Below are 16,630 nucleotides of genomic sequence, written 5' to 3' on the forward strand. Positions count from 1 at the left end.
CGAAAACCACACAGCGGCTGACACACTAGCCCTAAGAGATGTGCGAGCCATTCTCCGCGCCACAGCAGGAAACATCACCCTGACCTCCCTGGAAAGAGAAGTTAGAACCCTCACCATGGCACACGAGCACCCATTCGACCACATGCGGAATGACATATGGACAGCCATAGGAGAAACCTGGCCGACCAGACGCAACACAGTGGCCCTGGCAGGCCTGAGATTTAAAAATGGGGAAGAACCACACGCCTATCTCACATGAGCAAAGGAGCTCTGGAGTGATAGCACTGTAGAACGTCATGACCCCTGCCTAGTGGGTCTCCCCATGTACATGCAGATGCCAAATGCCAAAATGGCCTCCCAGGAGATGTCAGGCTGTAGCTCGCAGACACAGTTTGACTGTCAGACATGACCGAGAGACAGTGGGAGAGCCATCTCATCCATCACCTGGAAAGACACATCAAAAAGCAAGAAGACGAATTCCTGGAGAAAGATTCCATACAAACCAGACTACTAAAAATGCAGGTAAAAAAACTGGAAGATGAAGTCAATACAGACAAAAAGAAGAAAGCAACTGTGCAAGCAGTAGTCACCACCCCTGAAGCACAGGCCCCGCCCCAAACCGCGCCACTACAATGGACAGGACCACAGCCCCTAACTGTAACCCCCGCCTACCCACCAGCCCAGCACCTACCCCAATGGCAGCAGGCCTGGACTCCCTATGAATATCCCCAGCGGCAGTATCCAGGGGCCCCCGCACCCTCATACCCCCAAGGCCCCCCCCAATGGCAGCAACTGAGAGGGAGAGGACAATTCCAATCCTCTAGAGGATGGGGAGGACCCGAGAAAACTACAGGATGTTTCATCTGTGGCCAAAGTGACCACTGGGCAAGGGAATGCCCCCAGAACCAACAACCCCAGCAATTATATAGAGGATCCTACCGCCCCCCTCAGAGAGGAAGAGGAGCTTCCTCGAGAGGAAAGGGAGGGCCCCGCATGGACACCCCGCCATGGCATGGAGCATAGAGGCGCCCAGGGGACATGGAAGTGGTGGTACAGACAAAAATAAATGCCGAACCAGTAGTGCCATGTACAATCCAAGGAATCACTGTCAATCCAAGGAATTACTGTCACTGTCACTGTCACGTGTCTTGCTTGAAGAACCTGGCCGCCAACATACTACGTACTACATACAACTATCCACTCGGAAATTACGGACTGTTGGATTCTCTGGGACGACACAAGTCCAACCCTTCACCGCACCCCTCCCTACCAAGATAGGTCCTCACAAAGTCAGACACCAATACCTCTACTCACCAAGCTGCCCCACCAACCTAATGGGAAGGGACCTTCTCCGAAGAACAGGGGCATCTGTGATATGTAACCTCCACGGTCTGGAAGTTAGTTTCTCTGAGCCAAAAGAAGAGCTAATACCCCTCGAACGTATACTCGTCTTAGGTGGAACTCCTGATACCACCCCCGACCCCACACTCACCGGCTGGTGGCATTTTGTAAACCTACCAACTCTGGAAAAAGTCGATGCTGGACCCGTACACTGCACTCTCTGTTTCACACGCCACCGTGATGACATCTATGACGAAGGCTGGGAAGCGAAAAAGGAGGGACGACAAGAACGACTCCAGACAACAGACTTCTATCTGGGCCACGAAGGAGTTGCAGCAGCGGTCCGCCTGACACCAGACCAACAATCCTGGTATCTACTTCACGACACCGCAGTTCCACATGTGACCCTAGCCGTAGAAGCCAACCATGCAGCCAAACAATTGGGCCCCATGGTCAAAAGAGCCCTCGCCAACCCACCTGGGTCCCCACAACGAACCCCCTGTTGCAACACACGCCAGACAAATCGGTTTGGAGAATAGGACACAACAGCTACGAACAAGGCATATATGAAAGAAATGTCCTGGAAAGAACTTATCAAGGAAGCATCGAAGAACACCCCCTGGCAGCAGAAATGTTCGCCCAACTACCGCCAACCCTCTGGACCACCGGCCCCTATCACGTTGGCTGCACACCACACCACAATATACACATCAAAGTGAAAGCCCACGCTGTGCCCATTTGGCAAGGTCAGTACAAGGTCAAGCCCGAGGCAGCTGCTCGAATAGCCTCCACCATTGAAGGCCTCTTACAAGCAGGAGTTCTACGACCAGCGGATTCACCGTGGAACACACAAATTCTACCAGTACCCAAGGCTGGAGGACACTCATGGCGCCTGGTCCACGATCTGCGACGTATCAACCAGATGGTCCAACCCATTACTGAAAAAGTGCCCAACCCCCATGTCGCCCTGCATGCAGGCTCCCCGAGTCATCAATTTTTCACCGTCATCGACCTGGCCAACGCATTTTTTTGCCTCCCCTTGGCCAAAGAAAGTCAAGATATGTTTGCATTCACATTTAAAAAATGCTCTTAGACCTACACAAGAATGCTACGAGGATTCACATGCACGCCAACCATATTCAACGCCTGCCTGAAGGCAGATCTCAAGGAACTCCTACTCATCCAGTATGTCGACGACATCCTCATGGACATCACCACAGTAGAAAATTGCCTCACGGCCACCAAATCCCTGCTACGGCGCATCGCAAAATGTGGCTACAAAATCAGGAAGGAAAAAGCACAGGTCTGCCGCACAGAAGTGGTATTCCTGGGAAAAAGGATCACGGGAGATAAGAGATACATCAACCCGGAAAGACAACAGGCAATGCTCCAGTACCCTAAACCCACCACCGTGCAGCAAATGCTAGCATTCCTGGGACTCACTGGCTATAGCAGACACCACATAGCTGATTATGTGGACCACACTGTTCCCCCACGCGAACCCATTGCGGAAGCTGGCCATCGGAACGTCAAGGCACCACTCAACTGGACCACAAGTGCGGAGGAAGCGTTCATAAGATTGAAACAACTCATGGGGAAGGCCGAACACCTATGCACCCCAGACATCTCTTCCTCGTTCCATTTGGACGTTACTGAAAAGCACGGAATTGTCAAGCTGTGCTCTGGCAGCCTCGACACGGTGAGCGCGCGATCCTGGCTCACCACAGTTGCAAACTCGACACAGTGGAACATGGACTCTCCGGATGTGGACGACACACGGCTGCCATCGCACACGCCCTACGAGAACCGACCACATTACTTTCTACCACCCCACCATCGTGCATACCACTCATGGAGTCAAATCCTACCTCGATCAAACGGATTTCACCTTTACCACACCAAAACACAAGATGCGCTTGCATGTCACCCTGGAAAGAGACAATGTCTTGTACACAGCCGATGGAATCAACTTGGCCGGCGGACTACAGTATGCAGATGGCACCCATGACTGCGTACAGCTCATGAAACTGGAAGCAAAGGGCCGCACAGACTTGGATGGAACATCTGACCCCGATGCAGAAATTGTCCTGTTTATAGATGGTTGTTGTTTCAAAGAAGAAGAGGGAAATAGAGCATCATACGCAGCCATTCAACAAATTAATGGACACCACGTCACCCTAAGAAGTGGGATGATAGAACAACCAGCATCAGCACAAAAAGCAGAACTCGACGCCTCGGTGAAAGCATTAAAAATCTCAAAAAACAAAAATGCAAACATATTCACCGACTCAGCATACAGCTCACGTGGATGTAGCCATATGGATGAAAAGAGGACTCCAAACGTCAGCAGGAGCCCCGGTAAAACACAAAGACCTCATACTCGCCCTCCTGGAAGCTATACATCTCCCCCGAAAAATCCAGATCATCAAATGCAAAGGACACTCCAAAGGAAATTCAAACGCAGCCGACACAGCAGCAAAAGAAGCAGGAGGGAACCTAAAAGAAAGCGCAACAATGATGATTGTATTTACTGAAGACAACGCCCTCAATTTGTCAGAGGAACATCTGAAAGAAGTGCAGAAAGAAGCGAAATGGAACGAACACTCGCAGTGGCAGAAGAAAGGAGCCACATGCACCAGCGGCCTATGGAGAAGCCACGATGGGCGCCCAGTAGCACCAGCCGCACTCCTGGTCTACCTCATCAAGGATGCACATGGACAGACTCATGAAGGACCCAAAAGAACCACCAACAGGCTCAAACAGGACTGGTGGCATCCCTACCTGGAGGAAATGGTGGCCAACCATATTGCAGAATGCGTCGTCTGTCACGAGCTAAATAAGAAGACAGTCTACCAAAGACCTTTGGGAACATTCCCAGTGCCCCCCTACCCCTTCAGAGAAATATGCATAGATTACACCGGCATGGGCAGGGACAACAGAGTACAAGGGTACAGATACCTACTCGTGATGGTAGATCGATTCTCCAAATGGGTAGAAGCAGTCCCTTGCAAAAGAGAGGATGCAGTATCTGTGATTAAATGGTTATGGAAAAAACGCATTCCTCGGTGGGGTTACCCCACAGTTATCTGCTCGGACAATGGATCTTATTTTACCAGCGATAAAAAACTCAGCCAGGTAGAACAGGCATTAGGTATCTCCCATAGATCTGGTTCAGTCTATCACCCCCAGTCAAAAGGCCTAGTTGAAAGTGCAAACCAGACGTTGAAAGAAAAAATGGCCAAGGTGCTGATAGAGACAAAACAGCAACTCAGTATGTCTCTACAGAACATCACAAAAACGACTAAACTAACGTGGGTAGATGCCCTACCCCTAGCATTAATGTCCATGCGAGACCTCTCCCCATAGTCAAACACATCTTAGCCCACACGAGATATTAACAGGCCGCCCCATGCCAGGTCCTCACAACCTACCAGCTAAATCACCCGCTTTTGATGATTTCCAGGAAGGTTTACCTGAATATGTCAAAGCACTAACCGCAGTATCTCGAGTTTTGTATTCACAGGTCAAGAACACTGCCCCAGACTGCCCCACACCCTGGTGGTCAGCCCCGGAGACTGGGTCCACATCAAGGTCCACAAACAGAAGTGGCCTGAGCCAAGGTGGACTGGACCTTGGGAGGTAGTGTTGGCCACCTCACATGCAGTAAAGCTCAAAAATAAAACTGGTGCTCCCTGTCACCACCTCTCCCACTGCGCCCCTGTCACCCCACCCGCAAGAACTCTCACAGAAACAAGGATCCAGCTGAAAGACGTAAGCATTCTGTAATTAACCATGTAAAAAAAAAATAATATTTTTTTTGTTTACCCTAGGAGAAGTCCTGGACCCTACACAGTATACATATTCTTACCAAGTGGGACCCCAATTATCGTATGACCAGTATATGACAAAGGTCAAAGAGTGGGGCCGAATGAAAGAAACAGTTCTTGTCATTTATGCCTATGAAGGACAAATCCTGGCATTCAATGTTGATTTCTGTTCCATAATAAAGTGTGATTCCACAGGGTAGGAGCAGTACCAGTGGAATGAGAAATATGCGTGGTCCACCAACCCTAGACTAACAAGTGACTGGTGGCTGGACGAGGTTTAAGGTACCCATATTGATTGTGGGGCATGGAGTAATGTGCTTATAAACACAGGAACCAGTAGGAGGAATTGCTACTCCACTCACGGAGCGTAGAACTAAAAGAAAATGCAGGAATGGATGATCACATCACTGGTTGGTTGGACTCTATGTTTTCCAAATGAAAAGGCCTCATTTTATCATGCATAATCAACGTTGCTATCATTGCTGCTCTGTTAATTGTATGTGGATGTTGTTGTATACCATGCATTTGTACTCTAGTGAAAAATGCATCATGACTGCGTTGGGAAAACCAGAAATACAAGCGTACATGGCATTGAGACAGAAGGAATGTGGCGACACCTATGTTGCTATAGGTATGGGCCTCCTTTCCCCAGCACCAGGACCCCGACATCCTCATCCACGATAACTGCATCTAGTTGATCATTTTGACACGCCCATGTATAGGACCCATAGAATATTAAATGCCACACTGGGACTGAAGAGTGTGCAAAGTTTTGCAATAATTTTGTAGTTTCTCAAGGCCCCAAAAGTCACGTAAACTGTTTTTTTGAACATAAAATTCAACGCGTTGCCACACCCGCATCGTGACGAAAAAAAAATGTTTTAATAACTTTTAATCCCCAATGAGTCTCAATCCAAAAAATCCCCCAGGAGAAGTTCACGAAAGTACAAAGCATAAAAAGTGGATAAAATATTACAAAAACACAGCTTTTTTTGGAACACGAAATCCAACGCTTTGCCACGGCCACATCGTGTGACAATTATTATTTTTTTTTATATCTTTTAATCGTGAAGGTGTCTTGTAGACACTCGCCAAGTTTGAAGCCAGATAAATGGCCTCGGAGGAGTTTACGAAAGTACAAAGCGAGAAAATGAACGGAAAGTGACTAAAATTACACATTTAATCCAAGAAGTTACAAAAGTGTCCCGAATTTTGTTAATTTCATGGTAAAAAGTGAATAGGTTTGATGTTTTGAAATTTTCAACAGGGTGTGTCGGGCCATTTTGCCACGCCCATGCAGGCAACTCATACAATATCAATTGCCACACTGGGACTAACAAGTGCGCAAAGTTTTCGTGAATTAGTATCTTTGGAACATGAAATTTTACGTGTTGCCACGCCACCCTAGAAAATAAAATAATAATTTTCTGACCTATTCACCTTTTTCCACGTAAACTCCCAAAATTCAGTACACATTTGTAACCTCTCTAGACTTGGAAAAAATATATATTTCCGCCATGACGGAAACCCAACAGGAAGTCGGCCATTTTGAATTTTCCTGACTTTTTAGTCATATTTATGCTTTGTACTTTCGCGAAACTCCTCCTTGGCGATTTATCGGATCGACTTCAAACTTGACGAGTGTCTACAAGACACCTTCACAGCTAAAACTTATTAAAATACATATATATTTTGGCACACGGTGTGGGCGTGGCAACACGTACAATTTCATGTTCCAAAAGATACTTGGAAATTCACAAATCTTTGCACACTCGTCAGTCCCAGTGTGTCATTTGATATTCTAGTGGTGCCATGCATGGGCGTGTCAAAATGGCCGCCTATTATCTCCTACATATTAGACATTGTGATAATATTATTCTGTTGTTACACGAGTGTGCATACATTCATTTTTGTACTGAGCCTGTAGTCTGCTATTCAACTATTTAACGCCCATTTAACAATCTTGGACCTATACCAAACAATGTTGTCAAAATGTGTGTCTCTCACCCAAGTGTTTAAGTCTATGTGCCCAGGTCAAAGCAGCCCTACCCGTCCCACTTGAAGGACCTCTACACGGCCGCTGACCAGGTGAATGGGTGGTGATCGCGACTTACAGAGGAAAAGCTGGAACTCTGCCAGATTCCTAGGACCTTTCCAGCAGGGTTAGGGACCCGCACCACTGCAGCAGCAGTTAAGGTGGTAGAACGACCAATATGGATACACGTATCTCATCGCAAGAAAGTTCCTACTCCCCTCTAGGTACTCGTTGAGGAGACAACGTGAGTGTACGCTGAACGCTGCTCACCCTGCAACTGCGATGGAACCACTTCAACCATACCTACATAGGCTACTTGGGTTACTGCCATTCCCCTTACCACAGCCGAAGAAATGTGTGTTTTGGAAGCAGTTATCGAAGGGGCTTTCTACACCAACATTGGCGCCCCACAGACAGCTCCACCGCTGGACTTCTGCTCCACATTTGATTACACCTGGCCACTTCCCACCTTGTTATATGGTCATCATTTTCCTTGGCCCCTCCATCAAAAGGACACAGATAAAACAATATCTCTGTATAAATGTATTGTACTCAATTTATACATCATTTTCTGATCCCTTTGCCTCAATTATATTATACTTAAGCATTATTGCATTTTCCTTTTGTATCATTCCACTGGGAACAACAGAAGGGAGTGTGAGAGAAAAATGATGATCAATGTTAATGAATGATATAATTCTACCACCAAGTGATGTCTGAATGCTGAGGCATATGTTTGTTTGGTGACGCCCGACTCTTTCACAGGAGATCTTACATTCCTGTATATCACTGTCACGAAAGTTTTAGTCGTTATCTCAGTTTTTCTAGATCGTAAAAGGACCATTTGTGTAAACACTCAACGTATGCTTTCCCGGCACTGAAAGTGTTCTACGTTTTTCTTTGTTAAAAAATGTTCTCAGCTATCACCTGTTCCGCTGATAGAAGTGACATCAATTGTTCCCATGACAGAACTGCTAGCGTCAAGCTCTGCTGCAACATCAGAAAACACTGTAGCACTCTCCATATCAGGATAATAAGGAGCAGCATCACTCTGACCTTTGACAAATGTTTGAGAGCGCTGCTATTCCTTCACAAGAACTGGCACATCACTGGCAGGTGTGGCTTTGAAGACACCTCCACAACGGTTGGTGCTGCCTTCCCCTAAAAAAAAGCAAGAGAATGAAATGCATGGACAAAATAAAACTAAAATGAAGTACTACTATCAAAAATGTCATTGAAAAAAGAAGAAAAACAACGAACAAAGCAAACCTGCTCCGTTCCCAGTGTCCTCTTGGAGGCAGTAGCTTTCTGCCAATGTCCCACCGTGGCTTTCCCATGTAAGCAAAGCAAAATTTTCTTGATATAAAATTGATATACAATTGTTGATATAAAAACAATATAAAATTCTCCACACTGGACAGCGCTAGAAAGATGCGATGGAACAAGTTGATAACGGGATGGATCATTCCGGCGACGCTACTGGTGTTGTGTCCACCTGTGAAATCATAGAGCAAAATGTCGATTTAAGACAATGTCTTGACAAAAGGCCAACTACACACATAACAAACATATTAAAATTGTTTAATGAAAATCGGTACACTTTGAGTGAATATCAGAGACTATCACAGTTTCCAGAGGGTCTTACCCCAACAATAACAGTGTGCAACGGATTATCTTTCTGCCCCTTCCAACCAGTCTCCACTCAAAAGGGTTAGGTGAAGGATGAGGCACGATGAGCTCTCCCTTCACAACCACTTTTGGAGAGAATGTTGGAAGTGACCTGCCGGGAGAAACCTTTGACTTTCGTGCTGTTGGCGGCGCTGTTGTCTCCAGTTGGCGATAAGCAGCATTTCACAGCAATGTCACAGGGCCATGGTTTCACAACATAGCAAAGTTATTCATAAAATAGCCATCACGTGACATGACAACAAATTGTACAATTGTACTTACACCATCTCTGCTTCACAGCTCTGGGTGGTTCAATGGGAAGTGGTTGGCTGCAGAAAAGTACTTGATGCCTTAAAACAACGATTAGGACGAATAGAAATATGCATACATAGATGTCAACTTTGTTCATTAGAAATATTTATTGAATTGGTTTGTCTAAAAATATATACTCCGTTATACATTTAACTGTACTAAAATTAAAATATGCTTCCCATGCATGCCGCCACAGGATGGTATTCCTCACGGAGCAAATAGTCAGACGCGGAAGGAAGTCCAGGACAAACACCTATACAAACACACAAAAAAAAAAGGTGTTTATTACAGTACATTTGTTTTCAAAATGTAAAATATGTTCTGCAGAGCTCACAAAGCAAAAGTATTAATAGTACCAATACTACCAAAAATGTACTAAACATGAAGCGTAACTTTGGCCAGCGACTGCAGACACTGACCAGGAGGCTGCGAAAGTCTACTGCTGCCTCGTCGATGGTCCTGCTGGCCGTCAAGTCGCTGCTAGGGGCTACAACACAAACTGCGTCAGGTCTCCGAGACAAAAAAGCATTCAGTACCTCGGTCCCCTGGCATCTTCACAAATCCATCCACAATGCTCCGTAGATGGGAGTCACCAACAAGAAGTACAAACTAGAAACATAGAAAGTCTTTTTTTTTCATGAAAATCACAACTTTTGTCTTCAAGTATTGTTCATAAATAATCAAACAAAAATACCTTCTTATCTGGAGACTCTGCTGTAATGACCAGCTTGTGGCTTCGTCCAGTCACGGTGGAAATTGGCTACAGGCGCACTTTCTGGTGATCACCTGTTTCTTAACAGACAAAAACCCAAAATAAATACTACTGACTTTCCACGAGGCTTCTAAAAGTGTTGAGGCACAATAGATAAATGAGAACAGCACAAGACACTAATTCGACAATAACATTTTGAAATGGCTCCATAACTTAGAAACTGATCATTTTCTAGAACAAGTGTACTGCAATTTAAAGCATCCAAAAACCTTACTGCTGGCTGTAAAGGTGAAACTATTTTTTCTATTGATTGGTCTATAGACCATCATATCGGTTAGTGAATTAACTCTACAAGTACCAGCAGAATGTAGAGAAATAGCTGTAGCTTGAATGTTATTCTCCCTTGTAAGTCGCTTTGGATAAAAGCATCTGCTAAATGACTAAATGTAAATGTAAATGTAAATAACAAGAATATAAACAATTAACAAAATGCGGACAAATAATAGACAGGAATACGAAGGTACGCCCCCCATTGCATGCTGGGGTTTTCACGTGGCATAGCCCATGCTAACGCGTCCTTGTGTCTCGTAAAATGTTTAGTGTTGAGTACATAAATCACGGATCATTTTTTGATGATACAAAAACTACTTTAAAAAATGATAACCCTCAAAAAGATTTTAGACCTGAATTTTTGAGCCTCATGGGAACCCCACCTGACTTTTTGATTACACAGGGGACCCACCATGTTATGGTCTATTGACATGCAAACTTTGACACTGAACACTTTTTTTAATCAATAGGTCAGATTCTGATTGAAAAATATAAACCTTCCAAAAGTATAATTATTAATTTGAAAGGATATACAACCAATTTAAGAAATCAGGCCTCAGGCCAACACCACTTAAACATATCAAAAATTGGAAAGTAAAGATTATTTTTCTACCTAAGCACGCTGTAAGTAAATGTAGTAAATTTGAGCATATTATGCAGATCATTTTCGACTTAAATACCGGTTCATCAATTGATTTCCAGATAAGTATGACAAATACCACATATACTTTAAAAGAGAGCACAGAATCAATTGTTATTTAATTTGATGGTTTTGACAGTGTAATATTTTCTTCCAAACTTAATCGAACGGGGAATAAACCTACACCCACTGTACAAAATGTAGATAAAAAATTACAATTATTTATTATAAAATAAAAAGGAGCAGATGGCACAAGAAAACAAACAAGGGCTCACACAGGGCTCAGTAAGTCTCCTGATATGCTTTGTAACAAAGAAAAAGTGCAATGTATTCACGCGGGGGAAGAGTAGTATGGTGGTAAACCCTGACCTTTGGCCTTTGCCTGCACCTAACTATCCATTTTCAATTAATCTGCTGATAAAAACCTACCCTACGGTGGTCGGCACGAAAACTCACTGCAAATAGACAAAACACAAGCAAATTCAGAAAACATCATCATCAATTTGACAACACAGGCAAGAGATGCAAAACAATGGAAACATTTGCACAGAAACAAACTTAAAAGCAATTCACCACGGACACTTCATTTGGGGAATATATCAGATATGATACACAAACATTTCTTGATGTTTTTATTTTAAGTTTGTTCCTTCGTGAACTTTTCCATTGTGTTGTTGCCTGTGTTGTCAAATTGATGATGACATTTTCTAAATTTGCTTGCGTTTTGTCTATTTACATGTATTTTCTTTAGTTGCAGAGTTTTCCCGTTGGCCACCGTAGAGTCAGTTGTTATCAGCAGATGAATTGACTTGCGGCCTTTGACTGCACCTAACTACTAATTATCAATGTTTTCGCCTGATAAAATCAATAACTAGTTGAACTCCAGTGTATACCTGGGTACTCAGGATGCCAACGAACAACACAAACATCATCAAAAATGAAGTTGCATCAAATGAACCAACATTTTTGAGCAACGTGAACCAACATGTTTGAGCAAATGCTTTAACAACTCTATTAATAAATTCTTCTCGCACTTTCGCATTGGATGGCAGTGATACGATTTTTTACATAGTACTTCAATGCAGTCCAGCTTCGCTGGTTTAGAGCTTCAGGTGAAGCTCTAATACATGCATCACACTCAGTCCTTCCCGGCACTTTACCACTTTCAATGAAAGCCTTCAGGTTCTTTTCCACCGCATGGACCTCCTCAGGTAACCACCTCCTTCTCTCAGAGATTTCTAAGATAGAAATAGAAATGTAAAAGGACAAATACAATTAGGAGTGTAGACCAGGTCTTTCAATCGCTGTATCTTTTGGTTACTCTATTCTCAATTCAGAATCAGAAATGGAAAAAATGGGGTATGAGTGGTTTTCAAATTTTGCTTTTTTGGAGATACAAAAATCAAAATTGAAAAATTATTTTTCCATTTCATGACCAAAGGATGAGTGAAATTTAAAATCAGGTTTGACTTTCATTTTTTTTTATTTCAATAGGAAAAAATAAAATCACAACAACATCATACAACAACATACACACCGATCAGCCACAACATTAGAACCAGTTACAACTATTTAGGACTCCAAAATTCAGTGGTACATTTCTCATGCTGCTAAATCACCTCCATACAGCAATGTGTATGAACCAGCAAAATGGGATGCTGTGATTGTTCCAGATGTCCCACATGATCGCGACTTTATAAATGTTATCTTTTACTGTTTATCCTTAAAGTCAGGCACTGCCCGAGGATAACAGATATCATTGCAGAAAATATTCTATTTCAGCAGGCAACCACTTGTACAGCCGGCCCACCCAAATGACAGAGAGCACATATTGCTTTCATAAGTTAAAAAACAAAAAAACAAAACGCACAGCACAAACACAGTAAATATGAAAAAAAAATCGATAAGCCACGAACAACGTGCACACACGATGTAGGTCGCCCGCTGACTGACGCCGACGCGCCAACTACAAATTTCCACGGTCGTATCTTGGAGCAGTCAGTCGTAAGACGATGCTAATTTTCGCGACTATCGTATCTTGGATTAGTAAGTAGATGCAGTCATAAGTCGAGGTACCATTGTACCTTCAAATAAAGTCTAAACTGGCAAAAAACAGTCCGGACTCTCTCAGCACGCTTTGGTGGAGAACCGATCAAGTGAAACTTAGCTAGCGGGTCCGTCTGTCTGTTTGAAAACCGTCTCTCTCTCACAGTACCGTCTCCCTGCCCCAACACACAGTAAACTAAATCTAAATGCTAGTTAACACTCCACTCCAACACACATTTAACTAAAGCTAGATACTGTGCATGTTAAAAACGGCTTTATAAAATAAAACAAAGTCATTAACTTTTGCATGCATAATCTCTCCGTGTTATATCGTGTTATAACACAAAACTGCTAGCATTTAACAGCAAAAACGTGTAACAATTGAAAAGTTAACTTTCTAAAACATTTTTTTTTCGTGCACTTACTCTATATCCATTTTATTGCCCCCGTTCTTCTTCTGCTGTTTCAATATTGGGCACAGTCACGGCATGAGGAGATAGGGTAAATATAGTGTGCTTCTCTCAGACGTTCTCCTCCCGCAATGCGGAAGCTTCTCCAAAAAATTACTCCATCCAAATAAATTATTTTAATATATTTTAATAATGCATTCCCAAAATTATTATTGCATCATGCTAATGTGATCGTACAAAATATACCATTAAGATATAAAAAAAACGTCTATAATGACGCATTTTGATAACCAAATTATTATTTATTATTATGAATACGTGGATTATTCTTTGTAAAGAAGAACGATTGGGCATTAATTTAATGAGATTAAGTTTATCGCTGTTCGGCATAATTATTAAAATTACTACTATTCATTGTAGGATAAGATAGTAATCTTTATTAATGAGGGCATCAGACTCCCTGGACTCCTGCCGAAACGCTGACGGAGGGAGAGCGAGGGGTAACGCAGGTAGCCGAGCTCGCTAATGATCCTTCCCCGTAAACACCCCGTGGAGGTGATTTAGCTACGTCGCCTTCAGCCGTGCGCCACATTTCCCGGCCCCGCTCCTTGTAAAGCTCTGAGTCTGCCTACCCCCACCACCCGACTCCACTACCGCCGCCAAGCTTGCACGTCAATGCCGGGCTTCGTCATCGTCGACAGGTGAACCCAACTTGGCCCCTGTAACCCGTGAGATTGTTCCGCCACACACACACTTTGTTTATCCCCCCTATTATAAAAAAAAAACAACACAACGGGCCGTGTCGGCCAGGGGATGTGTGCAGCGGTGGACTCTGGCCACACACAGAAGCAGGATGGCAAGCTCCCTGCTAAAGGGGGGGGGGGGGGGTCAGAAGGACCCTGGATGGCAGGGGAGCTCGGAGGGTGGGGGCAAACGAGCGTCCGCCCGCTGAACGTTGACAGCCTTTAGCAGCAGAACAACTGCACGGCAGCTCTGCTGGGACACGAGGAGCTGCTGGAGAGCTACTGGAGAGCTGAAGGCTGCGGCATGAGAGGAATTCATAACACAAGGCGGCTTCAGCTGTGTTGATATGACTTGCATCATTGTGTGTGTGTGTGTGTGTGTGTGTGTGTGTGTGCCGGGACGGTTTGTTATGTGAATGTGTGTGGTGGGAGAGGATATACACAGTGCTGTGAGTGCATATGGGTAGTACGTAGTCCTGTTTAAACCACAGTGTATAGGTTAACATGACTGTGTGTGTATACATACTGGATGTACTGTCACGACCAGAACAGGGAGGAACCCAAACGCACGACACAGGGACACGGGAGGCAGGCAAATAATAAAGTGATGTTTATTAACCGGGACGGTGGAGCTGGCCGGAGGGACCTGGTCGGGGGGGGATGGAGCAGGGCAGGACAGGGACGATGATGACCAGGAGATGGGGTCCAGGATCCGGGTGGAGAGACGGGGAACCAGGCTGGGTGGAGAGTCCTGGTCGACCAGCGGAGACAGACAGGTGAAGGGAAGGCGAGACAACAAGACATAAACTAGGAACTTGGAACTTGGAACTGGGAACTAGGAACTAGGAAGGGAGCCAATCGCTGACGCGGCTGACGCGGCTGACGCGGCTGATGCGGCGATGCAACTCGGGGAAAGCTAGTTGCTAACCTCCCGTTAATTAGGGCCTGGAAGACCGCTGGGGCATTTGACAGCCCAAAGGGCATAACAAGGTACTCAAAGTGACCGAGCGGGGTGTTAAAGGCAGTCTTCCACTCGTCCCCTTTGCGGATGCGGACCAGGTGGTAAGCGTTGCGGAGGTCCAGCTTGGAAAAGTGGGTGGCCCCCTGGATGGGGACGAAGACTGAATCCATCAGGGGCAAGGGGTACTTGTCTTTGATCGTGATATCGTTCAGTCCCCTGAAATCGACGCAAGGACGGAGGGTCTTGTCCTTCTCCGCAACAAAGAAGAACCCTGCGCCTAGCGGAGAAAACGAGGGACGAGTAATCCTGGCAGCGAGAGAGTCGCGGATGTGAGTCTCCATGGCCTCCTGTTCAGACCGGGAGACGTTATACAGGCGACTGCAGGGGAGGGGGGCGCCTGGCAGGAGGTTGATTGCGCAGTCATAGGGGCGATGACGTGGTAAGGAGCGGCCGGAGCGTAGCCCTACCGAGGAGTCGCCCTCTCGTGGCCGGACCGGGCAGGTGGCTCAGAGGTGTCCCAGCCGACCGCAATACAGAGAGGCACCGGTCTGTAGGCGGCGTGCTCGCTCCTCTGGGTAGATCCGGGAGCGACCAAGCTGCATTGGCTCGGCATCGGAGAGAGTCGGGGGACTTGTGCGGCGCCCAAGAGTAGCGGGCGCTGGAGACTGGGGCGTGGCCGCCCAGGCGGGAGGCACGGACTGGAGGCTCGCCCCCTCCCTCTCGCGATGGCGCTCCCGTAGCCGGTTGTCCAGGCGGATTGAGGTCTCCACTAGTTGGTCCAGGTCCGTGGGCTCGTCCCGCCGTGCCAGCTCGTCCCGCAACTCGTCGTTCAGGGCACGCTGGAACACGTCCTGCAGGGCTCCGTCATTCCAGCCGCTTTCCGCGGCTAGAGTCCGGAACTCGACGACGAGGGAGGCGACGCTACGGGAACCCTGGCGGAGGGAGAGGAGTCTTCTGGCGGCCTCCTTGCCGCAAACTGGGTGGTCGAAGACTCTCCTCATTTCGCGGGTAAACAGATCGTAGGAGAGACTCACGGGACCCCCCTGACTCCAAACCGCGGAACCCCAGCCGAGAGCCGCCCCTCTCAGGCAGGAGATGAGGAACGCGATGTGGGCACTATCGGAGTCGTACGACGACAGCCGCTGTTGGAAAACCACCGCGCACTGCACAAGGAAGGCGCGGCAGGTGCCGAAATCGCCGTCGTAAGGCGCTGGAGCCGGAACGTGGGGCTCAGGGGGAACGAGAGAGGCGCTGGGAGCCCTGGTGGGGGAAGGAGGGCAGGTCGGAGGAGCAGGGGAGGCCACGGGGGCCGGAGGGCCCTGCAGGCTGCTGACGGCCGCAGATATGGTCCGGAGGTGTTCCGCGATGTCCCGGAGGACTCGGTCATGTTGCCCAAGCAACACTCCTCTGTCCCGGAGTGCGCGGCGGAGCCCTTCTGTGTCGGCTGGGTCCATGTTTTCCTGGCCAGACCGTACTGTCACGACCCGAACAGGGAGGAACCCAAACGCACGACACAGGGACACGGGAGGCAGGCAAGGGATGTTTATTAACTGGGACGGTGGAGCTGGCCGGGGGGACCTGGTCGGGAGGGGATGGAGCAGGGCA

This window comes from Zeus faber, assembly GCF_960531495.2.
Source record: "Zeus faber genome assembly, chromosome: 4".
NCBI lineage: Eukaryota > Metazoa > Chordata > Actinopteri > Zeiformes > Zeidae > Zeus > Zeus faber.